Source organism: Pagrus major, chromosome 6 (assembly GCF_040436345.1).
Source record: "Pagrus major chromosome 6, Pma_NU_1.0".
Taxonomy (NCBI): domain Eukaryota; kingdom Metazoa; phylum Chordata; class Actinopteri; order Spariformes; family Sparidae; genus Pagrus; species Pagrus major.
In genome coordinates, this window is record NC_133220.1 from 26,007,308 (window position 1) to 26,033,674 (window position 26,367).

At 41.2% G+C, this 26,367-nt stretch overlaps 1 long non-coding RNA gene across 1 annotated transcript; it reads left to right on the forward strand.

The window, feature by feature from the left end:
* The first annotated feature begins 813 nt into the window (after positions 1 to 813).
* Positions 814 to 6,897, forward strand: LOC140997637 (uncharacterized). Its single transcript, XR_012179377.1, has 4 exons — positions 814 to 1,116; positions 6,300 to 6,409; positions 6,523 to 6,629; positions 6,831 to 6,897. It is a non-coding gene; the product is annotated as an uncharacterized lncRNA (long non-coding RNA).
* The last annotated feature ends 19,470 nt before the right edge of the window (positions 6,898 to 26,367 follow it).

Consider the following 26,367-nt stretch of genomic DNA (forward strand, 5'->3'; position numbering starts at 1 on the left):
TCTTCACAAATACAAAATACAGAATGCACACATACACGTACTGTACGTTGTGCATGACATGAATACACATGTCATGCACATGACTTCCATCCATTGGTAATGGTATAGAGTATTTTTAGTTGCCAGGAGGTCCCTGGAAAGATTGAGGAGCAAACAAACATACTAATCGGATTATAGCAAAAGTTGGCGTAATGCTGATCTCATGTATATTTACATAAGCTACCAGTTACAATAGGCTATACAGACACATACCTCCCACGAGCCTGCAAGTTGGTTTTAACATTAAACACAATGGGTTTCGATTGAGAGAGCATGAAAACAAGTTAGCAAGCTTGCAGATAGGTTGATCAGATACAAGTAATAGACATACTGTATGGTTGAAATAGCTAAGAATAAACTGCTGAGATAATTAAAAGCGATGGCAAATGGATATGATTCATGGATAAATGGTTGAAACATAATAATATCCACTCTTATATGATGTTAAATAACACCGAGCCTGTCCTCATTAGAAAAAAACGAGGCAGCTTATTACTGTCATGGTTTTTGGTTTGTTGATTTCCTATTTTATTTTGTAGTTGTATCCTCTTGTGTCTTGTGGTCACTGTCTACTTCCTGCTCACCTGTGTTCCCCGTGTTGTTTCCCTCCTGTGTTCCTGTGCTCCTCCCCAGCCTGATTCCCCCATACACCTGTCTCACATCAGCCTCGTTAGCACTGCGCTGTTTCCAGTGTCTCTCCACCTGCACTTCCTCCCCTTGTTAGTTTAGTTTGTATTTAAGCCTGTGTTGTTCCCTCGCTCTTTGTTGGTTCCCTCAGTTTTGTATTTCTCTTTTGTTTTTTTCCTTGGACTTTCCTTTGCCTGTCTTTCTTCTTTGGATTTCAGGCATCAGCTCATTAAGGCTTGCTTCTTGTTTTAAACTTGCCTGCCTCTGTGTGTCTGCATTTGGGCCCTCACCATTTTGAGTCGTGACAGTTACGACCCATATTTACGTTTGGTGTTAGACGGGAATGTCTAGCAGCTGTAGTAAAGTTGAAAAGCTGAAAATGGAAAGTCGGGTTAAACAAGCACAGGATTTTCATGCTGTTCGTGTCCAGTGTGAAACCAGAAGTCAAAGGTGAGTTGTTTTAATTTATATATATAATATATATATAATATATATGTACATATACGTAGTGATTTTAACCCAAACCACAATATTTTTGTATACTTAACCAAGTAGTTGTAGTGCCTACACCTTACCAAATTGCCACCATATGATGAAGGTCAGGTAAGTGTGTTGCTGTCATGTCGGTCATGTCGCTTTGGGAAGCGCTGACAATCGACCTATTCAGTTGTTTAGGTATGAGGATGTGTTGAAATACTTGCACATCCAGCTAATTCAGATGCAGGTGTGTTAGAAAGTATCACTCCAGTCTTGAGAAAAGGAGAACCTGCACACTGCTCTTGTTCAGCATCACAATTTATTAATAAAGTTTCAATCTCCCAAAGTCCCCAAACCCCCGGTATAAAATCCTTTCAAACGATCTTATTTGGAACATACAGAGTTCATCAACAGAAAACGACTGGCAACCACTACACAACACTATGACTGCAGGGAAACTACAATATTTAGTTTGAATGATATTTAAGTTCAGGTTGGTTGGACTAGAAAGTTGAGTTACTCATCACATGGTGCTTTTAAAGCCAACTTACCAGGGTTGTTAGCACTTATTTCAGTTAGGTAACCCCTTGAATTACCTTCTTTCAACACTATATTAAACCTTTAAGCTTCACATGGCAAAGGCGTGCCCCAGAGTTGGACTAACCAGGATCCACTTGGCTTTCAGCACAGCCAGAGAGGGGCTTTAAACGAGAGAGAGCACACAGGTGCACCTGGAGATGGATGAGAGGGGGATCAAGATCCTCCAGGGACACAGAGACCTCCAACTCCCCACAGAGCAGCAGCCCCTGCTGGGCAAATGGATCACTCAGCCTCTGCTTCTCTCAAAACACCTCAGACCACTTTAAAAGAAAAAAGGGCACCTGCCAGCACAATAAATCTGCTTTAGGGGAGATTTACATTTGCACGGAGACATATTGTGAAGGTTTTCTCTTGAATAAGGAATGCAAAGAAAATGCTCATGCATACTCCCACACTATGTCAGGCATATTAGACAACTCACACATATGCAACAGTATATTCAAATGCGCAGTATATGCATGCATTTGCATAACATTTAAGTCCCATGAGCCTGCAAGATAAAATGAATGTCAGAATAATGTGAATTAAAATTAAAATTTAGTTATAAAAACAAAGTCCATGGTCAGTGAACAGGCGGTGTGCAGTGTCGGCTGAACTCGCCTCCGTGTCATGAATTCATATGTGTACCGTATACGGCACATATTCAGTCCTTAAGTCCTCAAATGCAATTCATTGTGTTGCAGCATATATCTATTAAATTACCTGTCAGTTTGTTGTTAAACTCGAGCTCTCTTAAAAAGCAATTTTCCTAAAAGTATTAAGACTTTTTCCATTTCACTCACTGAGGATATACGGCGGCAGCAGATGGAGCAGAGCCACATGTGAGGAACATAGATAGATTTACAACTCATCCCTTTCGGAGTAAAACTGGCACTGCCTATGTTTTATTATTGCATCACTGAGACCACACAGATTGTCGGTACCTCCTGTTCCAGCCAGCACTATTTTGAGCTTTTTCTCGGAGATCTTAAGCCCCTCTCACCTTAGGTGCTCTGGTTATGAGAAACAATTTCCTGTGTGCCAGTTCCCATGGAGACTTGCTGAAGACCATAGTGCAGGTGGAAGTCTGGCAGCGAGGAGAAAGGAGAAAAAGTTAAATGCAGCAATACTCGGATGGTTTGATAAGCCTGAGCTCATCATAAAACATGGAAGAAACACATCGTGTTTCCTTGTCTCGTGTCAGATCATTGAAATAAAAAAGAAGAGGTGACATTGTTATAAAAGACGTGTTGACTACAAGATATTCATAGTCATGTTCATGAACTTTGCGAGGTCAGACAACTCATCTGGGACATTAGGGGGAGCACTGACTTTTCTTGGCAGAATTTCCGCGCGCGGAGTACAGTGGAAGGCCCCTGTTGTGACCAAATTAAAGGATCTTCTTTTGTTTGACAAACTCCACAGGGGAGATCAAGCGTAGGCAGAAATCCTTTTTGCCGCTGTTTCTAAGATTTCTCTCTCTTTTTTTTTTATCCACGGAAGAAAGGATGTGAGGCACTGTCAAGATGAACCCCCTGCAAGGAAGCAATTAAAAGCTCGGCCTTGTGAAGGTCTCGCCGCGGTACAGCCCAGAAAAACAGCCTCGTGGTCGGGGCAAAAATGGGAAATGAAAAGCTTCCGTCGGTTGTTTGATAATAGTAGTTTGTTGCGAGTTTTCCAAAAACAGCAGGCGTGTGCCATAAAGGAGACTCACACATGCTTGTCAATGATAAAATGCACAAGAGCGAGTTGAAATTCATTCCTCACTGATGAAACATGCACACATCAGACTTGAAAAGGAAGAAAAAACAGAGCTTTGATACTGTAAGAAAGTGTCAGACTGCTTTTTGGGAACAGGAAGAATAAGACAGCCATGACAAGCAACCAAGGTTTTAAATCCCTTTACACCTTCAAGCAATCATTTGGGGCAAGGAGCCTTTAAATGCACATGTGTGCTACTACATCGAATGTTGATTCTGCTTTGCCAAATGCGTTTTAAGAGGCCTGTTGCAGTTGATTCTGTGCCACTGATGCAATCCAGGGCAAGGTTTGCTTGCATTACATTTCAGTTTGTCAGTCCCTTTCTTTGTGTAATTGTGGTGCCAATCACGATGGGGACTGTTTGGGAACATGTCGAGCATTTATGGTAACGACGCTAAATTGTTGTCGTGGTGAATTAGCATTATCGTGCAGTCGGTGCGTAGGGTGACATAAGAGAAACTTGTCTTCGCTTGCCGCTGCCAGTTGGCATCAAGAAATGGGGTTCTGAGACACTGAGGAGGAGTGTGGGATGGAAAGAGGATGAGAGAGATATTCAGAGGAGAGGGGGCACGATTATCGCAGCACTATGACTTCAGATGGAGGAGGATTCATAAAGGCTGACACAGGAGAGAGACGGAGGGAGGACGAGACAACACGAAGCCGCTGTATAAGCATTACTGTGTGAACATGGTTTAAAAATGTCCAGATGAAATTCTGAGCAACAAAAGCTCTTGGATTTGATACATCACTGATATGAATCAACGTATACATTGATGAAATTGCCAGTGTGTATTTGTATTGATCACATGCATCCCATTCAGAGACAAAAAGCAGATACCCACGAGGTGAGTCATGACTTTGCAGTGCTAAGTCTTGTCAGGGTTGTGGTTAGAGATGGACCGGTTAGGGTACAGCTGGATTTATACTTAATATCTTTCTTTAAGTATCTTTTGTACGAGATTCAAGTAAAATAGGACAATATCAAAACTCATGATGAAGGAAAAAAAACTTCTTCTACTAATATTTTTTTATTTATTAATAAATATAGCGACTTCTGATAAGTAGTGTAGCCCTTGGGATATGAGGTGTGCGGGAACCAAAGCAAAAAGTGATATGTAGATCAACCCGAACAGTTCATGCACTCTTTATTTTAAGATCTCATTCAATTATCATGTATTTACCTACTGTCAATTATATATATTGCATCGTTGCTGAATATTCTTTTTTTATTCTTCATTCAGTGCTGCAGTAAATTCCCCCAAAACATTATTGCACAACTATTGCAGCGACGTCAAACACTGAATCGTGGCGACTGCGATGGTCTACTCGGTTACGGCTAGTTACAGCTACACTTACGGTTACAGCGGCATTGTGGCGGTCAGTTTTTGTCAGCGTCTGATTTTTCTGTAGCCAGCTCTTTTCTGACTGACAGGAAATAGGATGAGAGAGGGGGGATGACGTGCAGGGCCGAAGATCGGATTCGAACCATGGGCAACTGCGGCAAGGACACCAACTGGGACGCCCCCAGAGAGCTTGTTTTTACATCTTTGCAGCAAGGTGACCCTGCACTCATTTGAACTTTGATCATTCGTTAGACGTCACTTGAAGTCTTGAAGATTTTGTTGGGAGAGCCAGCTTTAGATTTAAATGGCACGGGCACATCCGGGCTCATCCGTGACTATGCGGCTACTTCTGATCATCCCGTATCAATGTCAGGCTTAAATTAACAACTTCTCATTAGTCCTGCCCAAATCTTGTTTCAGCAAAACACACTTCCGTGTTAACTCTCCCCTATTACGGATACAGATAATATAGTTGGTTGACTGAAATGGAGACTGAAACAACTGCTTCATAAGTTTTTAATCTTGGTGGAGAACATTGGGAGACAACATGAAGGAAGTTGAAGAAAGATGTGTCCCTTTAGGAAAAACACATCTAACAAAGCCATATTGCAGACCTTCTGCTCACACTGAATTTAAACACCCAGCCTCGGCCTGTATCACACAGTAAATTAAAGAATGTAAACAGAGTCACTGTGGGGAATATGAATACAGTACATGTGTCTAGCATCACAATGGGCTGGAATCTGATGCTCAACTATAAATCAAGACTTATACAGCAGGTATCTGTGGTGGGACTCTGGTAAATCTCCTTCATCTGCTTTAAATCCAGCTTTAGGGTAAATCTCTATAGTGAAAACATGAAAGTCAATGTGATGTCCTCCCAAGTAAGAGTGCGTATTCATTATGAGCGATCAGTAGGTGAAGAAGCTTTGTGGATTTGATCTCACAACGACTTATGAAGTCATTCCGCTCACATAAATACGTTTACATTAAACGATGCAAGTGTTTAGAACGTCCTCTGACACTTTGGAAACATCGAATCAAGGTCTGAAAGACATTTGAGTAGAAACACAGTGACTGCACACAGTCATTGTAAATCTTTACTCAGTAAATATTTTGCCGTCATGAAATAATTCAGGAAACCTTTCAGCGTAATGTCAGAATTGCATAAAGCCAGAAACTTGAGCACTGAAAACAGACCTTCATATCTGCCAGAGTCACTATGTGCCTTCCCAGTACATAGTTTTGGCAGTTGAATTCTTTGTGATTTATTTTAGGAATGTAAAACTGATAATAAGTATTAGTAAGGAAGCCACGAGGCAGATATCAGCAAGCCCAGATTAGTGAAACTGAAATAGAAAAAAACAACTAAACAGAGTTTTTGTGGTTGGAGGGGCATTCTGTGAAAACATGTCATAAATTTTTGGTAAACACTGAGCATCGGTTGGCTAATAGTTGTTTTTCTTTCCACAGCTATTTTAAAACTGGAATTGTTGCTCGAGGACACACAGACCTGTGGCTGCTGTGGCTGTGTCAACCTAAATATCTGCTTTTTATTTTGAAATACATCCCAAAGCAAGAGGGTACATGCAACTGTGATTCTTTTTCTTTTATGTCGGGCTAATTTTACTGCCACTATTTGTCTTATTTCCAGTCCCTTGCCAAATGATTTTATTAGTGTTTATTACCATTGCAGGTTTTTAATATTTTAAGGATGTTTCAATGACGCTGGCTCCTCGGTCTCTGTGGAGAGTTTCCTGGTAGCAGCCTGCGGGTGCACCGGAGGCTGTCTCCATCCTGCAGGTGAGTGGTGTGTTTTGGTTTGTAGTTGTAATATATCAGATTTTACCTGCTTTACCAACCACTCCATGTTGCCTCACTATCCCCTCTTACAGTCCATTTTTAAGCAGGACCAGCAGTGAAATTATCCTTTTTTGATCAATATCACTGCATGTGCAGTATCAGCTCTTCAACTGATCATTTGACTGCTGTTTTCATTTAAAGGTGAATGCAGCAGCAGCTCTCTGTTGACAGACATGGAGGTGTGAAGACGAGGCCAAGACTACAGAGCTGTAGCAGGAGAGATAATATGTGCAATAAGCTGTATTACATGTAGAAAGGACAACACAGACAATTAGCTGTTTATTCTTGTTTCTAATAAGCTTTGCATGTTAACTGTTCATCTCCTGTTGTATTTAGTGGTTGCTTCCATTTCACCATCAAATCACAGTTCATTGTAACATTTCACTATAAAGCAGTATGTAGAGTCAGTTTTATATGGGAACACTTATATAAACCCGAGCAGACAGCCTCCTTCATCGCAACATATTGCTGCATGCAGTCTATACCTTTTTCCTTCAACCTGCTTTCATCCCCGTCTTCTCTGTTCTACACTATTATTTCCCATCAAATTCCCAGCTCAGCTCAACATACTGTATCATATGGCTCAAAGCAAACGCTACAGAAAGGCGAACAAAATTCATATTACTTTTTTGCGTTCCATGTGTCAAGTCGTTAATGGACGGTGAGTGGAAGTGAAAAGCAGGAGCATTTTCATCTTTCCTTTCTCTGTCTCTTTTACACCCAGCAAGGAAGCACATGTAAATTGGCTACGAAAGGAGAGGTAGAAAACAATTATGGGAGCGACGCGCCTGAGAGAAATGAGTCTATTGCTTGACCTGTAATGAAGTGGAAAGTTGACAAGCCGGCTTTGTGCGACTCGCAGATTTGAATGCAAGGAAATGACTCTTCTGTACTGTCAACCAACAGGAAAAGATTGCCAATTATAAGTGCTGGCCTTCCACTGGCGCCTAGCGGGCATACTGATGGGCGAGGATGGGTATGAATATTCAGTGTACATGAATATTAATGCAAACATTTTATAGTAATGTCGCTAACAAGACCTTAACAAACTATGAGTTACTGATTAATTAAACATGAAAAAAGTCATTAATTATACTGTAAATATATGAAAATGATAAGTGCATCATTAATGTGACACGAGTTGACAACATATACTGTAATCATTCATGTATTTTCTGTCCCATCGTTCCCTTTTTCTAACACCGATGAACGGTGGCCGATAAGGACAAACACCTGCAAACGGACAAAACACGAGCAAATGAAGGAAACATGCAACAAATACACACTAAACAACAAAATGTCCATTGTTTCTGTTTTTGCACGTTCCTTTTCCTACTCTGCTTGTGTTTTGTTTATTTGCATGTGTTTTCTTAAAGGGCACCTCCACCAGTTTTACACATTAAAGTGTGTTTGCAGGTCTTGGCCAGTACGACTGCATATGTGTAAAAGAAGTAAAAAGACTTTTGTGGCTCCAGAGGAAGCTGCATGTAATCTGATAAATTGCCTCCAGTGATTTCACTCGGTGGCTACGTAGCATTGTGGGTAATGTAGGCACTGGGTTTTGAAAAGGAAGAAGAATGCGTGGAATAAAAAGGTGATATCTCTGGTTGTGTTGTATCGATTATGGTGATTTGCTTTTAAACTGTCCAATGCTAGACCAGTGTACCACTTTTTGAACCTGGTGCCTATATTGTCCACAATGCAACTTGGCCAGTGGAGGCAATTTATCAGATTACATGCAACAAAAGGCTTTATAATGCCTTTTCACATGTGCAGTAGTACTCCCCGACCTGTAAACATACTTTGTATAAAATTGGTCCTTTAAGTTTCCCTTGTTGGCCACTGCACTTAAGTCATAGGTGAACAACCTGCTGACGCTTTTAGAAAAACAACACAGTACTAATAACACTAAGAACAACAACAACAATAATTATTATTATTTCAAATCTTCATGAAGGTGTATTTACCGGGCTGTTCTGTTAGATTATATTAGTTTTACCAAGGTGTACCTAATAAAGTGGTTGAGTTGAGAGTTTATGCTCAGTTACCAAAGTAATAATGCTGAAAGTGACAGAGTCTGCTCAAATTTAATGAAAGCATCTTTCTTGATCATTTCTTAATGTAATTCACATTACTGGCACCTTGTGTATCTCCACATTTACTATTTTGTTTCAGGCTCAGCTCATTTTTTACAACACTGTGCATCACCAGTCTCTAGTCCCACTACTGTGAAGAACTGATGTCTGAATCACATTACCTGGCATGCAGATGGCCGTTGGGCAGTGGTCACAGGACGGTCTGATGAAGTGATCCAGGTGGCCTTAAAACTCCCATTCAAGTCCACTTCTCACCGTATCCATCCTTGTTAACAGAGCTGCTGAATATCTCTGAGTCACGCACAGCTGGTGCTACTGCAGCTCTTGGGATGTAGTGCTTGCCAGATTCAACATGAGGTCCCTTTTATTTGCCAGAAAACCTCCCCCATGAAGCCCAGATTAAATATCAATTAATAAAACCCAGGTAGGTGCCTGAAGATTGTGTTTATTTCTGTTGGAATATGTGCATCCCCTGAATTTTTTTAGGGTGTGTGCAGCCTGAATCTGTGTGCTCAGCTGGTTCTGTGCATTTGTAAGAGTGAGGTGTAGATGTGTGCGTGTATTTGTGTTGGTTTGTGTGTGCGTGTGGATGGAGGGGGGGTGCCTTTGTGCGGCGCTGCTGCGTGTATCCAATTCCAGTGTATTTAACGAGATATCTCACTTCCTCCTTTTTTTATCTTGATTCCATTTCTTGCCAGCACTCAGGGGAGCAGAATTCATTCGCACTCGTTTTTCCTTTTTCTCTTTACTCTGCTGTGCACAAATTGTTACTCAGCCATTTCTGTGCAGCAGGAACGCTCTTGAGCGAGTGATTGTCATTCAGTTTCAAATTAGTTTGGGCTGATCTACCATGCAATAAAATCTCAACATGCTGGACAGAATGACATGCTATTCAGCATGATTGTAACAGCCTGAAGTTGAGCGGGATGTGTTGTCATTGTCTTGCCTGTTTTGTACAACCCATTATGTGTCATCAGAAAAGTTACGGCACGCTGCTTTGAAAGCTGACAGCCTTGTTGTTTCTTCAGCACGATGCTTTTGCATATTCACAGATTTTATTATTTTATTATTACATTACAGTTACGACGAATGTAGGCTTGTTTCTGCTCGCATTTATACATTTACCCTTGTGTATGTATGGGCTGCACTGTATATGCCCGGGTGTATCTGTATGGCAGCGCATGTGCCACCGTCTGTCTATCTGAATGACTGACTGACAAAAGGCCCCCAGAGGATGGAGGCATGACAATCGCTCACCCTTCCAGTGTCATTCAGCATAGTACGGGAGCCATTAACTTTTAAAGCCAGGCCTCTCTAACAGCAGGCCCCATGCCGTTTAGCCTTCCCTCTGCAACACTTCAAATGGCCGTGATGGACAGGAGTCAGACCTCTGCGTCTCGGCAGGGTTGTGGGGTGGAGCACTATGCCCCTGTCCCGCACCGTGGCACTGTTGGCACCGTTGGCACCTGGCTCTGACTGGGTGTGTATGCATGTGTGTGTGTGTCTGTTGGACACTGAGGTCGAGAGAATGCATCTTGATTGACAAGTCTCATCAGGGGTAACTTAATGGCACCACCACCTACCAATTAGAAGTCATCAAGGTCCCCAATTGAAAGTGGTTAATAAATAATGTATAGCCACAGTAATACCACATAATCTGGATATCAGAAAGTCAAAGGTGGATGCATTATTAATGGGGCCAAATTGGACTTTAATAACTGTTCCACTGAATCCCACACCGCAGCAGAATTCACTTATGTTAATATGCCTTTATTATTAATGGGCAGCCATTTTCTAAAATGTTAACTGACTGGGGTGCTCCAGAGGCAGTTGCCAAGATTGACGAGCTTCGCGTCTGGGGAGAAAAAGGTGGGGGGGTGGCGGCGGGGGCTTGCTTATTTATTTATTCACCTACCTGTAGCACGTCGGCCCACATCATTGTGTCAATAATTCCCTGGTAAAGCCATTAGGCATGATCACAGAGGCCCAATTAACTCTGCAATGTGTGAGATGACAATCGTACATCATTAGCCCTATAATGGCATGCAGTGCCACAGCCTCTTTAAAAACAAACATCAAGGCTATTACTGGGAATATATGCCGCCGTCAGTGTTGCTCCTCCAACCGTTCTGACTTGGTGGAGACGTCAAGTGTTATGGGACATTACACCAAATGTGTTTCAATGAACTACTATGAGTTTTTCAGATTGAATGCATCTTCATCAAGGCATATTTGTGACAATCAAGTGTGTGGCGTGTGCACGCAGCGGCTGCATTACATAAATTAAGAGATATACTGTGTCGGTACTGTTATACATTTGGAAAGTGGGAAGAGTGATGCGAAATGTCCGAAAGGCTGCTCCGTCACCCTGATTTAAATTCAGCCGTTCCTCAGCTCAGTGGGAGCTCACTGCGACCTCTGAGACAATTTGGTGGAGGCATCTCTAAAGGGGAACCGATAGACTAGCTAATATGTTCTCTCATGGTATTTGCATAATGTCCATGGTGCATCGCCAGAGAGCTGTTCTGCTCCAGTTCCCCCTTGTAATATATCTGGCAGCGTTTCTAAAATGCAGTTGTCGCTGGCACTGGCTTACAAATCAGACAGTGAAGGCCCATCCAGAATATCAAAGAAAACATGGTTCAAAATATTTGTTTACCATCTGCTTTTGGACTATGTCCTATACAAATCAACTTGATGAGATTGACTTTTTGTGGTGTACAAGTCCAAGTTTTATTCTTTAGTCTTCTCAAAGGTATTAAACCCAGAGTAAAAGCACTGCTGTGGTTGACAGGAGAGCGTACAGCTCTTTACTTTTGTTGGCAACACAAATGAACATCCTCTTAAAAGCTCCTCTGCCCTCACATTCAGAGAAATGTCTTTCCTCCAAATGGGTAGCAGAGGTGGCATCCATCTGTGTGTCACTTCTGCATAAATTATATGCTGAATGTTTGTCTGAAGCGTGTTATTCTTAATATTTTGACATTGCTCTACACTGATGTTATTGTCATTACTGACCCAGCCACCTTTGTGTCTCTGGATGATGCTGTTTAGTTCCTCTGTGGGGCCACCAGATGCATTTAAATTCAACTCATGCTGGATGTTTACATCCTGTTCTTGGCTTATTCTCCCAAGCCACTTCTTTCATATCTTACTGCACCGTGTTGCTAAAAAATAATAAGAGAACTTTCCATTCACATTGAGGAACTGATCTTTTTTTTTTTTTTTGCTCTGTTGTTCATGCTTGTATTCTCATGCTTGTATGAAGGTAAAAATCCTTGAATCCCTGAACTTTCTGACCCAACCACAGTTCAAAAAGCCCAAAATATTCAGTCTGCTTTAAAGAAGAAAAAGAAAAGCAGAAGCAAGGTCTATCCTCATTAGTGAGTATTTTGGGATTTCAGTAAAAAAAAAATGGAAAGCCATTTTTTGTTTGGTTTCTCTGCTTTTTCCTGTCTCCCAGTCAAGCTGCAGCCATCAAAGAAGACTGTGTACTTCGGTAGGAACATGACTGTGATCTATACAGAGATAGATATCATTGCCAACATGCATAGGTCAAAACTGAAGTCACAAAACTCTTCACACAGCCAGTGAAAAAAAGCTTTTGCAGACCAAACTGTGAACTGCTTTCACACAAAATGTATTCAGTGACCACATTTTCCAAAAAACACAAATGATGAACACTAGTTGCTGGAAAGAATTACTGTTGACAAACTGAAAAAAACAGAGTCTGCACACTAGATAATGCTCCCATGAACATAATCCAAAATCCACTCTTTTGTCATTCATTCTCTCAAAAATAAATTAAAATTATCAACAGAATGTAAAGAAATAACTGTTTCGACATTTTGATGTCTATGTATTGTGTTGCAGAGATATATAGCATGCTAACCGGCTAGCATCTTCCCATCCTGGTCCAAAGGTCCTGTGCTTGAGGTGTAAAAACCAACATTTCCCTGCTGTGCTCTATAAGCTCCCAGTGCGGACCACTAGCTGCATGGCTAACTGAGCGAACTAGCAAATGGCAGCTTCAGTTATTAGCAGTAAACGGTTACTCTGGTGATATGCTGCCCCCTATTTGTTTGGAGTATAATTTTGACAGGTGGCCAATCATTACATATTGCACCTTTACAAAATAACAAAAAAACAATGGAACATTTTGTGATTTTTGCAATAACCATATTGAAACATATTGAAAATCTTAGCAGAATATTTACAATAAAAGGAAATAATAATCATCCGTTTCTTGTCTTTAGAGAGGGAGAAGTTCTGTAAGACATGGGTTTATTCAGTAGATTCGCTTAATTGATTGTCATCTTCCTTTGAAAAAGAAGTGTTAGAGGATCAGAGACTGATTCAGGAAACTGCCGTCCTATCACACCTGATTTGCCGTTTTTCACCAACACAGTTTTACCAAACGCTGCCCTCTCGCACTGCTAAACCCAAAAATCTTGTGTAGTAACAACTAATGTTTGTCCGGGTTGATGAACTGCCAGTATCGATGAAACTATTGACGTAACATTCAGTCTCCTCCTCTGTCACTCCCTCCTCATTAGTCATCTTGCCTCAACGCTCAGTTGACTTTGTTCTTCCTGTCAGTGGAGGCATCTAATCGACTAAAGCGGGTGTTTTCTGCCTCAGTAACAGAAATTTGCAAGGGTATGAGGAGATGGGGAGGAAGCAGGGGAATTAAATGTACTGTAGAGGGATCGTGTGTGACAAGGCTGGCTTGTGTAAGAGAATGCTGTTTTCCAACTTTTTGACATTCAGTCAATATATTGACAGCATTTGTCACTACAGTACAGCTTTGGCGGGAGTAGCGAGATGCCATCCAACCCAGGCTGACCTGTCATGCTTCGATTTCGCTGTCGCAGTGGCTGTTTGCAGGTGAAAATCACGAAGCATGGAAGACAGGTAGCTCTGACAGTGATGACAATTCTTCCCTAGCAGCCAGTACTGACAACCGTCTCTTCAAGCGTCACAAACAACTCCGTATAAAAAGTTCCTTCAAACATTTTGGCTGCTCATGGGTGAATGGCACGGTGGTGCTGCTCTAGCTCTTTATGAGAAAGGTGACTTTTTAGGCTGTAACTTTTTAGCACAATTAGAAGTGAGATTTATGTATACTCAGGAAATTAAAACACTTATCTACAAAATCACAGACTTTTTACCGCCGTTACAGCTTATGAGGTAAATAGACATTTGTTTACTTACTCAGAGAAATCATTTTTGACAGCAGTTATTGGCAGGATATTGACCTTTTTACTAAACCCACACAGAAAATTTTGCATTTATAGCTTTGAATTCATCCACATGCAAAGCGTGCATGGTGCTGTGTTAGTAAAGTACATCTTACAATAAACAGTGTGTTTATCTGTTCCAACGATGGATGTATTATATTGCTGACACTCAACCTTGCAGCCAGTCTCTTTCCCAGTGGCCACTTAGGGTACTGCAAAGGAAGGTCACGTTGTATTATGAGTTTTTAATCTTAAGAGGTTTTATATCTGTAAAACATTCACAGGGCCTAAAGAAAGCAGCTTTGCTGTGTGTGGTATCATTCCCATGTTAGTCTAAAGGCGGAGGAGCAGCAGCGGGTGAAACACACAGGGCCTACAGGTGCACTGGGCTGCACAGTGCAGAACACATAGCTTGGAACTTGGAGCTTTCTTTGCTAATGCGCTCAGTGAGCAATTTTCATTCACTTGAATGGATCCCACCCTGGAGTCCAGTATCCATTTTTAATAATACATCCATGCCTCTAAAGTATGGTAAGCTGCTACTGATAGCATGTCGCACTAACTAGCTAATCGCTACCTCCAGTAGCTATACTTGAAAGGTGAAGAATTAGTACATTAGCTTGTGGCATTACACCTTAAAAAACACACAAAAAACAGCTCATGACTAAAACTGTGCATTCATTTACCACTTTGTGGTCGCCCATCCTGGATGCTATCAGAGCTAAACTTTAGGGTAACATTAGCAGCTCTGTTTTGCTGTTTATTAGATTTGAGAATGTTAACCAGCAACCCCAGCATTACCCAATATAACATTAAATCCTAAAAGGCTTTTTTCAGCTAAAAAGGGTTCTGTTAAAATAGAAAAAGGGCAGATCTTACATTGTATCTTATTTGTAAAATACTAACTAGCTCTAGGATACGTTGCAATACAAGAACAGTGCGACTTCTTATGTCTTCTACAATGATCATCAATTGGTGGGGATGCTAATGTTTGCCAGAAACATGCAGTCATGTAGCTAATATTAGCTTAATTAGGGAGCTACAGCTGATAAAGACAGCTAGCGTCAGATGTCAACTAGAAGCTTTTGTCAATTTCTGTCTGAAATCAAGGACATATTGTTTCAAAAAATGACAAAGCATTTTGTGTCATCATTATAAACTGAATGTTAGATGTGCCAGAAGAAACAACTGTAACTGTTATTCAACTGGTGAGGCAGCTATTTGTGAAAATCATGAGCACCAGCGTAAAAACAACAAAATCCCTAAAGGGTTGTTTTGTTTAAATTAGTAGCGCCTTAGGCCTCCGTGCATACAATTCTTCAGATTGTGCAGTATTTCAGCTCTGCAATCCTCGGTTTCACAACAGCTGTGAAACACTTGAACTCAGAAACACGTCTCCTAATTAAGATGCCACTCAGAATAATGCATATCTGTCACTAAGCAGATGAGGTTCTGACTTATACTGTACACAAACAGGCAACAACTCTGTAACATACAATTTATTCTGTATTGACTGATTCAAGTCAGATTAAAAAGCTGCATTTAACTGCAATAAAATAATGGGGCTATTAGGCTTTCATTTGTATGTGGCGGATAATGAGACATTAAATTACTTTGTCGGCATCGAGTATTATCAAAGAGTAAAACACGGGTAATTGAATCATGGAATTTAGAAAGAGATGGCGACGCGCGCACAAAAACTTGCAAGCTCACATCTGAAAGAACAGAAAATGGCCTTCATGATGACTTTCACATGGGCTCTGGTCCCGCCATAGAAAATTGCTTCTTTTGGTGTTTGTGCGTCTGCACCGTACCCTTTCAAATCATGACCAAAGCTCCTAAACATGAACACACCGGGAGGTTGGAAATGTCAAACGTTCCTCTTTTCTTTCCTCCCTTGGTATTCCACCGCTGTCTCACAACTCCATTTTTCCTTGCCTCTTTTGTGCCTGTCCTTTCTGCCTTTCAGTGGAGATGGAGAGGGTGAGGAAGTAGTGCCAGCAATGTCACGGCTGGAGAAAGCTTATCCTGGGTAGAGGGGTCTGTGTATAGAGTCAATCAGAGCTGTACAAACCCTTGATTGCCATTGACATTTACCGGGGGCCCATTTCCAATTAATCTTCAAGGGCCTCCACCTCTTGAAGCCTGATTACGATTTCCCCCCCGACAAACTGGCTAATTTGTAATTGGCCATGTGTCTGGCAGAAGAGGCTCCCCTTTATCACTGCTAGATTGAGACATGGGGGAAAAGGAGATAGATTGTGGAAAGATCTCTACCCAGCCTGTCTGTGTCCTTAAATTATGTTAGAAAATACAATACATAAATTATGTTGGATGTGTTAAATAACTGCAGCATGTAATCTTAATACAAGAAACAGGGGTTTTTTTGGGGGGGGGGTTTTTTCAGAAGTTTGAAGGCAGGTATCAGAGGGCACTTTATTTCTTTTTTTAATTATAGCATCTTAGTTATTATTCTGATGGTTTAACTTGTGTTTGTATTAAACTGAGATAATCGCACTGAATAATGGTGAATTCATCCCTACGTCCAATCCACAGAGGGCATTGCTTTGTGCATTATTGTCTCTCAAAGTGCCTCTTTCAATACTGTCACAGAGAGGCACCAATTTTTTTTTACTGCACGTTAGCTTTAAAGTAGGCTAATGTGGTGTCATGGCACTGCACTGTACGGAAAAAGCACGACAAATAGACGTAACACAAGCATTCTTGCCATTTTGTCAACAGATACATCTTTTTTTACTTTTGGAGAAAGAAAGCATGGCAGATAAATGACACACGCACAGAAATATGCTACAAATAGAGAGTGCTTGTAGAGTACAAGAAATGAACTTCACAATAGATGTTTCCGCGAGTCACTAAACACTAACAATGGTAGGTATTTAGTCAGTAATTTTAATTATATCAGAGTCATTAGATCAGTCAGTGGTCAATGCATTCTCGAGATTTTAGCGTCGAGAGGAGATGTCCGTTGCGTTCTGTACAACTTGCAGCATTTTTGTATTTGCTTGTGTCTGTGTTATTTTGCACAATATGGTAAAATAAATCATATTGTGCAAAATTGTGATATTGCTATTGTGATATTAATCAGGATTAGTGTGAATGATCCTTTTCAATGAAATAGCAATTAAAATCACGATGATGTGACATTTGTTGGGGTCAGAACAAAAGAAAAATGTTTTCTTACATCTAGAGAACAAGATTTGTAGGTCAGGACGTCTCTGCTGCACTACAGTGCTTCATTATAATGCTGAGTTGTCACACAGTTTATCATTATCAAAAAATTACCGCTTCTGCGAATTAGATATTACACTTTGCCATATAGCGATTTTGATAATATTTTGATTAATTCTGCAGGCCTATCTGTGAGGTTTCTTTGCCACATACTAAACGCTTTGTTTAAATTGAATATTAAATTATCTATCTTTTCAATTTTTCTTAATGCTCCCAATGTGTTTTCAAAAATGGTTTTACCAATTGCAATCCATTGAGCTCTCAGTGCCACATTATCAAAGACCAAAATTAAGACAATGATTTATTTCCTCACCTCGACGTGGGACTCAAAGTTCAACATTAACGAGTAAAAATGTACTTGTAACATAACATATTGTGCTTAATACAGTAAAAGCCCAGATGGTGGTATTATTTGAAACCATAGCATATCAGTTATCAATTGGCCTGTGACCTACATTTTCCAAATTTAAATTAAATGTTTACATTTTTTTGCTAACACCCTGCTAACTAACAATTAAAAACAAAGAAATACGCACTTGACAAATAATTTCCTTGCCGAAGGTAGAAATAAAGTCACGCTGTCGGTGTGAACGTCTGGTTTCCTTTGTGACATTCATTCTGTACAAGCTGTTCTTCTAACTTCGTGAGTCATGTTGCCCGACACGCTTGTGTACAGTTTTCAGAAAATGTGTCTTGGCTGTATTGTGTTGCAGCGCAGCTTGAGCGGAGCTGTTGGTGAGGCGGCATGCTGCATGTTATTTAGTCCCTCACATATAGTGAGTAGATCAGTTCCCGCTGTGAAGACAGACACATACATACACATGCACCGCCTGCATGCTGGGAGATACTTATTCAGACTGCGAAGACACATGATTGTTCACAGTAGCACACACACAGCACAAGAGCAGGAGAGAGAGAGGAGAACATATATGAATATATGTGTATATTTAGTTTCAGCACGCGCCGCTCAGATTCAATAGATGTGACTCGAACTTCATGGATATTATTTTGTAAACATTCCCGCACGCAGAGCACCGTCATTATCAAAGATGCACTGTGTTCGCACCCTGTACCTCTTTGTGTGTCGTCGCCTGCTTTCTCTCCCTCCCCTCTTTCTGCTTTATTCTTTCTCTCTCTGCTCGTCAAACTAACACATGCACACTTACTGAGAAATGCATATATTTTGAATAAAGTGATAAAGGAACATTGTGTCCCTCGCTCGCTAATCTGTCGGCACGTCTACCCCCACAAACTCACACAGAAACACCTTTTTTTTCAGGGCTCTTTCTTGACTCCCCTCCTGTTTTTCTGCTCCTTCCTGCTGTTTTCCCTCCCTGTGTCTCACCGCCACGGAGACAGAGAGGGAGGGCAGTGGTGGAAGTCGGATTCCCAGACTGCCCGTTCGCTCAGCCCAGCCCCTGCACCGGCTTGATAACGCCGTCCCCGTCTCCCCCTCTCCCCCCCCGACACCTCGCCCTACTCCTCCCTCTGCCCTGGGCCGCTGTGCTCTGCAGACCCGTGCCCATGGCAAAGCCACCCAGGAATCTTATCTCCTGCCCAGGCTTATTCCTGGCCCTGCCTGTCTGCCTGCCTGCCTGCCTGCCCTCTGAATGTGTGGGTGTGTGTGTGTGCTTGTGTGTGTGTGCTCTCCACCTGCCCATTTGCAACACTGTCTTCCTCTCTCTGTCTGTCTCTCTCTCTCTCTCTCTCTCTGTCCATCTGGAGGTCTACAGTTTTCCCAGAATTCCTGACTGTCTGCCTGATCACGTGCCACTGGGGTCCTGACCTGGTCATGTACAGCAGTCTCAAAGTGTCTTAATGTATGCCTGTCGGACAGCCAGTTTTTCAACAGGCCTGTCTGGATCCCATGACTGTCTGTCTGTCTTTATGCTTGTCTACCAGTGTGTGCGTATTCCTCTATCACTGTCTATCTGTCTCTGTGTCTTCCTGCATGTTTCCCTGCCTGTCATCTTACTGTACATGCTTGGCTGTCTCTCTATCTGCCTGTCTGTTTTCCTGTCCACATCTACCAGCTTGTGTATCAATCTATCTACCAGTCACATTGCTCTCTGTGTGTGTCTGTCTTTATGTTTGCTTCACTGTCTGCCTGGTGTTTGTATCCTCCACCATGGTTATCTGCCTGTCGTCTAATGTTCTTGTCTTTCTCTCACGTGCCTTTTTTATTTTCTAATAAGGCTTTTTTCTGCTTGCCTCACTGGCCTTATATTAATAAGCTCCAGCTCCAGAGGTCTTTAGTTAGGAAGATACAGTATATTAAAATACCCAAGAGTACATAAAGAGTTTAAAGCTGCTGGAATCAATATTTTTTTATTTTAAAGGCATACTATGTGGTATTTGTCGGTTGCTGTTTTAAACACACTGTTTAAAGTTGGCCGCTCCACCTCAGCTTAACGGGCAAGACAGAGAGAGGGAGTAGTGTTGGTCAAGCGAGGTAGAGAGTGAATGAAGGGAGGGAGCAGTGAGAGCGAAACCAAAGCCATGAATCAGAAATTGTTTCATGTCATGTCTCATTGTTTACAGCGAGTTCTGAAGCACTGCCACACCTCCACGCAACCTTCTGCTTTGCACATGTTTGTGTGTGTGACTCAGCCCCGCCCTTGGTCAAACGGACACACAGACCTGCAGCTCTTTATACATTACATACAAACATATATATCACACATACTTGTCAACCTCGAGACCTCAAAAATATGGAGAATTTGGAAACCAAAGTGAGGACTTTGTTTCCTGCATTCTGGTGACTTTTAAAGAGTGAAGATTACAAAATAATAAGTTCCCTGCAACTGCAGTTTAATGTCAAGTACTTTTAATTTTACTTTTCATTCTCAGGAAAGAATGCAGAATAATTCGCCCCTCTGGCGTGAACTTGTGTGAATCTCTGGCATCAACAAATATTCATCGTTTTCATTTATTCTTTCTTTGCCCCTGCAACCTAGAGAGTCTGTCAGCCTCTCGATGGTGATTGATGTCAATGCGACCCCTGTGATCAACAGAAAAATAACAAAATGCACACCCCTTTCATTTGAGAAGCCAGAATTCTTCATTCCAGAACATCTTCATTTTTTCTGTATTTGAGTTTTTCTTTCTCCTCTCAATTTCTCTCTCTTACTCACTGAGGAGGATGAGGTACAACAGTAGGAGATACACTACAGTGCCAGAGACAGGTTGTGAGAACCGAAAGGGGAAAAAGGTCTGAACATGTGTCAAAAATGGGGAATAATACAGCAGAATTGTGACCCTGGGAGGAAACCAGGAGAGGGCAACGATAAAAGGGAGTCTCCTGGGAAAATCAGAAGGGTTGGCAGGTACGCAGAAATGTCCTGAACACAGTAATATACTAAGGAAATACAGGCAGAGGGTAGGCTCTCTGTAGAGACTCTGACACTGCCATAAACTTGTTTTTTAAGAAAATCCTATAGTATACCTTTAATAATGAATCAATTGACTTCTATAATGTGAAGGATGTCACTCATAGTGACAAACCCACAGAGAATTATCATCCACTCTGCAGCTCCCCTCAATTCTATGGAGAAAAGTTCAGATATACCTACTCTATGCTAATAATACATGCACAGCACCGAGCAAGCAACTAGCTGGTGAACACAGAGGAGCATTTGAAGGCTGAATAGCCAGACATTTTTGGTTGGAACTGGTGGAGACCAAAACAGAGCTAAAAGGAGACTAAAGGAGGAATATTTGAAATATAGTAGATTCATCAGGTGGACACAAACTCAGCTCCAAATGAAGGCAAATGTTGCTTCATCTCAGCTTGTGATAATTAAGCCACTCTTTTATAAAACTTCCCTCCCCTGTCTGTGGGACTTTGCCCCAAACACATGAAAAATATTAATAAACAGGTCACAAATACTTGCTTGTGAGTATAAATGGCACCAGGACAAAATCAGAAGAAATAACAGTTTTTGTGTGGCTATATATTGTTTTGAAGTTGCAGCATGGTAGCCAGCTAGCTCCGGACTGTACCGGCCTAAAGCTCCTGTGCTAGCAGTGTAAACACAAACCCTGGTCCCCGAGCTCTCAGTCCGGGCTGCTAGCTGCATGGCTAACTGAGCTAACAGAAAGAATTAGCTAACAGCAGCTCCAGTTAGCAGCAGTTAGTTACTCTGGTAATATGCTGTCCCCTATTGGTTTGAGTATGAATTCAACAGGTGGCCAATTCGTACATACTGCATCTTTAATAAGATCAGTTCACTGTTGGTTTCAGTCATTTCGTTGAACCCTCTGACCAAAAAATATAAAACATCACCAGCTTTGTCTTTTAAGCTGCTAGATCTGTTTCCCGGGACTAATCAGATCTGCTGTCCATGGTGTGTGAGAGAGAAAGTAAACCAGTGCTGACATGGTTTGATTTCTTTGTGTGACTTTCACGCTGCAAGACATGTGTACATCACCCATTATTCAATTACGTCAGACAACAGAACGAAAGGCGTTCATTACCTTGAAACTCCTGGATATGACAAGAAAAACAGCTCGAGAGAGAGATAGATGCCCCAGAGCACTCATCGTCTCAACAACTGACATGAGTAATAATCAACGTCTCCACCGACACGCCATTCAAATCTCCTCCCATCGACATCTTTGATATTGCTCGAGGCATTGTTCATTTGTTGTTCCACATGTCCGTCATGGTACAACTAGCCCCCGCCAACCCTCCTCCTAAACACACACACAAACACACACTTCTCATTCTTCCCTGTCTGTGGCTGAAATGACTATTGACGTTTGGGTTTGGATTTGAAATGTGTTGGAAGAGAGAAAGGTGGCGCATGTGGTGGTGGGGAGGGCTTAGTTTGGACATAAAACAGCTCTTCCCTAGGAGGGCAGAGAGAGGGCCATTTCACAGAGGGAAGTCCCACATATTATGTTCATATCCTTTCTTTGTAATTTTATTAATGGGGGGAACATTAATCCTCACCCAGCCTGAGACCAGACAGTCGGCCGTGGAGTGATTTTTTGGCGGTAGGTTACAAGGATTTTTTGTGTCTGAGTTCTCTGGGTGTCTTCTCCCCACCACACTGATGTGATGAGGCCCTCACGCCAGCTTCTTTGTCCTGTTTGTGTGCACTCCCGCTGGAGGATTGTGTGGCTGCCTAAAAAAGAGAAACAGGAGGCAAGGACGGGGATTAAAGACGCCGCAGTGTGTCCTTGTGCCTTCGTCTTTACCTGTCTCTTTTGGTCTGTTTGCCTCTCTGTGATGGAGGTCAATCACTTTTTCAGTCAAAAAAAGTGATCCGTACTACCCGTGCTTTCTTAGTTGCACTTCATTTAACAAGGATAATAGAGATTGATGTAAATATTCCATATGACATATCATCATTCAGCTAATGATGTTTTGTTGATTACCACATTAGCTCTCCTAATTCTGCCGTCATATGAAGAATTACAGCAAACATCATGTTAATGTTGAACGTCTAATGAAAATCCGTAGCTTCTTTAGGTCGACCATGTTCACTGAACCGTTCTTGTTACATCGGCGATGAAAATGAGGCAGCTCGTTCGAAAGTCAAAGGAAATTCAACATCAATAAATCACTACCGAGTTAATTTTGATCACCATAAATCACAGTAAACAAGCCCATCACCGAGAGCATTGGCAGGCTCTATCGTTAAAGCTGTCAGAGTTTCTGACAGTGCTGGAACAAGTGAAAGTTTGATGGAAGGCAACTTTCAACATGTTTCAACAATGCCAGGAAACTGTGACAGGACGGGATGAGGCTTATGGAGAATGTGGCCCCCGTTTTCGCAACTCAATTATCATCCGACAATGTCCTCATTTGTTATGGTAATTATACAGTGCTAAGGTATCACAGTTGGATGGCACAGAGGCTCAGTGGTTAACATTATCACCACACAGCCAGAAGGTCCTGGACTTCAGCACGGCCTGCAAAGACACATGATCCCCCTGTCTGCATGTGACCGAGGCGGAAAATAATTAAGTATTTTTTTACTCAAGTTCTGAATTTAAGTGCAATTTTGAGGTTTTTGCACTTTACTTGTCTCAGTGAGTAGCAGATTATACTTCTACTGGGCTATGTTCAAATGGAAATATACTAAAATATACTTAAATTAATGTAACTAATGTCCACCACACTACAGCCGGGGTTACTGGTTACTTTACAGATTATGATTTTTTACATTTATGATGACATTAGATAATGCACGTAAGATAACTCTAGGGCAAGATCAGTCCTACCATGATCAGTTACAAGAGTAAAATGCCGCTTTTGCAATTATGCACAGTGAACTAAGTACATTTACTCAATTACTGCACTAAAGTATAGTTTTGACGTACTTGTACTTACTTGAGTATTTCCATTTTTTGCTACTTTACACTTCCACTTCAATACATTTTGGAGGCCACTACATGTATTTGATTACTTTAGTTACTCGTTACTTTGCAGATTGAATGCTGCATCAGAGCCAAAGTAGAACATTTTCAGATTATCAGAAATCAGATATTCAGAAAAGTGCTGAATATTGGCCCCAATAATTACTATAAAAATAATAATAATAATAATAATAATAATTGACCCTTAGTGTGCAGTATACATATATGTAAATACACACTGAAGTACATTTGAAAGAAGTTTACTTTTAATTGCATAGGTGGCTTTCACTTTTACCAAAGTAATATTTTAACTTGACTGACTTAGTATTTTCACAACACCATTTATGTATCAGTATTAACAAAATCAATTGTAATAAACAGAACACGATATTAAAGTAACAGGGGCCATTTTGCCTCCACAGTCTGTTCTTTCGGTACAATTTGCTGATCTTGTACATATCAAAGCAGCTGTGTGTAAAATAACAAATGAAATAATCAAATTGATGTTTCACAGACAGACAGGACAAATAATCACGTGGGCAGCAGGATGGTAGAAAACACGTTGCTACACTGTCAAGACAGATTAATTGTGGACATTTCTAGTATTTATGATGAAGCAACGTGTGGCGCTCATGCACATGAATATAAATACAGAATATATAATATTGTCCTCGCATAACCAATAAAAAATAAAAACACTTGCGAGCATAATTTTCACATCTATATCCATTTGGAGAGATGAACGGAAGTGGAAGCATCAATTCCACAACACGCCTCAGAGACATCTGGTTCCCTGCAGGCTTTGTGTCAGAGCCGCACTTCCAGGCAGGTGCATTCCCTTTGTGTTTGAGACAGGGGAGCGGAGTACTGCTGTGTAGAGGAGATCGATCCACCCTGGGAAGTGTTGTCTCTGCCTCTGCATGACATGAGGTTCGAGCATAAAGGGAGAGGTCACCCAGCTAGAGTCAGGCCGACACACCTGTGGCCATTAGGCATGTGTGGGGGGGCGGGCACATATGCACACACAGACACAAACTCAACATTCAGTTCTGGCTTTGATTTGAGGATTTTCTTTTTCTTTCCGATAGCGGATGTGTATGTGCAGTTGTGTAGGATGAAGTTGCCTTGGAAACGTCTCCAAGCAGCATCACCCCAGTTAACTTGCCTACCTCTTAATGATTCAACACCTCAGTAATGAGGTCTAGGTGGGTAATTAACAGCAGCACCACGTCACATTTCTCTCTCTTTAAGCAGTAGGTCGTAAAGGAAGAAGAAAATAACATTTCTCAGACAATATTTTTCCATTTCAAATGTATCCTGAATGTATCTGATATGTAAAAATTTAAACATACAAACCACAAACCATCATTCTTTTTTTTTAAATGCTTTGTTTTGTTTCTGCAAGAACAGTTCAAAGTATTCCCATTAAAAACTCAATAATATGATACACAAGCAACAGAAAACAAGGAGGTGAAAGAAAAATAATAAATGGAAATATAACAACAGTCATAATACTAAAAATTGCATTAAAATAAAGTCGTAGTGTATGTTTCCTCGCATTTCCAAGAAATCCAGCCCGGTGACAGACCAAGTAGTGAAAGCAGGGAATCAATTTATACACGGATGGTACAATTTTTCTATTTCAGTAAATACTGATTGCACATTTCACTGTGCAATCAGTATTTACTTCAGAATGGTAAGTTCAGGCACAAAAGTTGTCTTGCCAGTTTAAAAAAGAAAAACTAATACAATTCTTGTATCATGACATGCTTGTCACTAAGATACCTCAACCATTGCACCTGTACATTACTTTTGGCCTGTATTAGAGCTGATTCAAAGGTTACAGTGAGTCAACAGCTGAGAGAGGTAATGTTGCCACTAATTCAAAACAAGTTTGAAGCCAGATCTTTAGGAATACAGTCAGACATTTCTTATATCCATTTTGATGTAGAGAGAGGGGAATCCTACTTCCACTAGGATTTGATTTGACACTGTCTGGGAAAAAAATAAAAGCTTTATAAATGAATTTTCTAGAATTCTGACTTAGTTTCAAGTTTGGCACCTTTCTCGGAGACAGAGCTCTGGATTTATGGGATTGTCATGTCCATAACTTTAATCAAGGTTTTACATAAATCACGTCAAAATGTCGTGACTTTAGCACATTGCCATGTGCGTTGACGCACCATCCGTCATCCCTTAATACCGCACCTGAAACACATTTGAGATTTTGCACCAGTGCATTTTTTGAGGGGTGAGGTCAAGCTGTAGTTGACCAACCCAAATCTGGCTCTTACAGTGGCAAAGATCAGACAATAGGTCCTCATCTATATTAATGTAAAGGTCAGATTCCCACTTCTCTCTATGTTTGTGTTGGACTCTATTCCATCACTGGTGAATATGACCTGCTAATAAATTGCCTTAAACCTTTTCTCCTGTGAAGCACTTCAACCAGCTATTATTCTTTATGTGCACTACCTGTATATACAGAGTGTCAACAAAAAAGAAGGAAACATTTTTGGCCGCAGCTCCCAAAGAGCTGATCAAACTTTGTCTGATGCACAGCACTCTAAAATGTGATTTCAGGAGCTGGAGTCGGGATATAAGTGTTACAGTTTATAACACAGTGCTGTTAATACATTTTTTCTTGTCAGCTGCATGAGTGAGTTGGGAAGAAAGATAGCGAAGGCAACACTGAGCCTAGCCCTTGTGATGTGTCTTTCCCTGTGG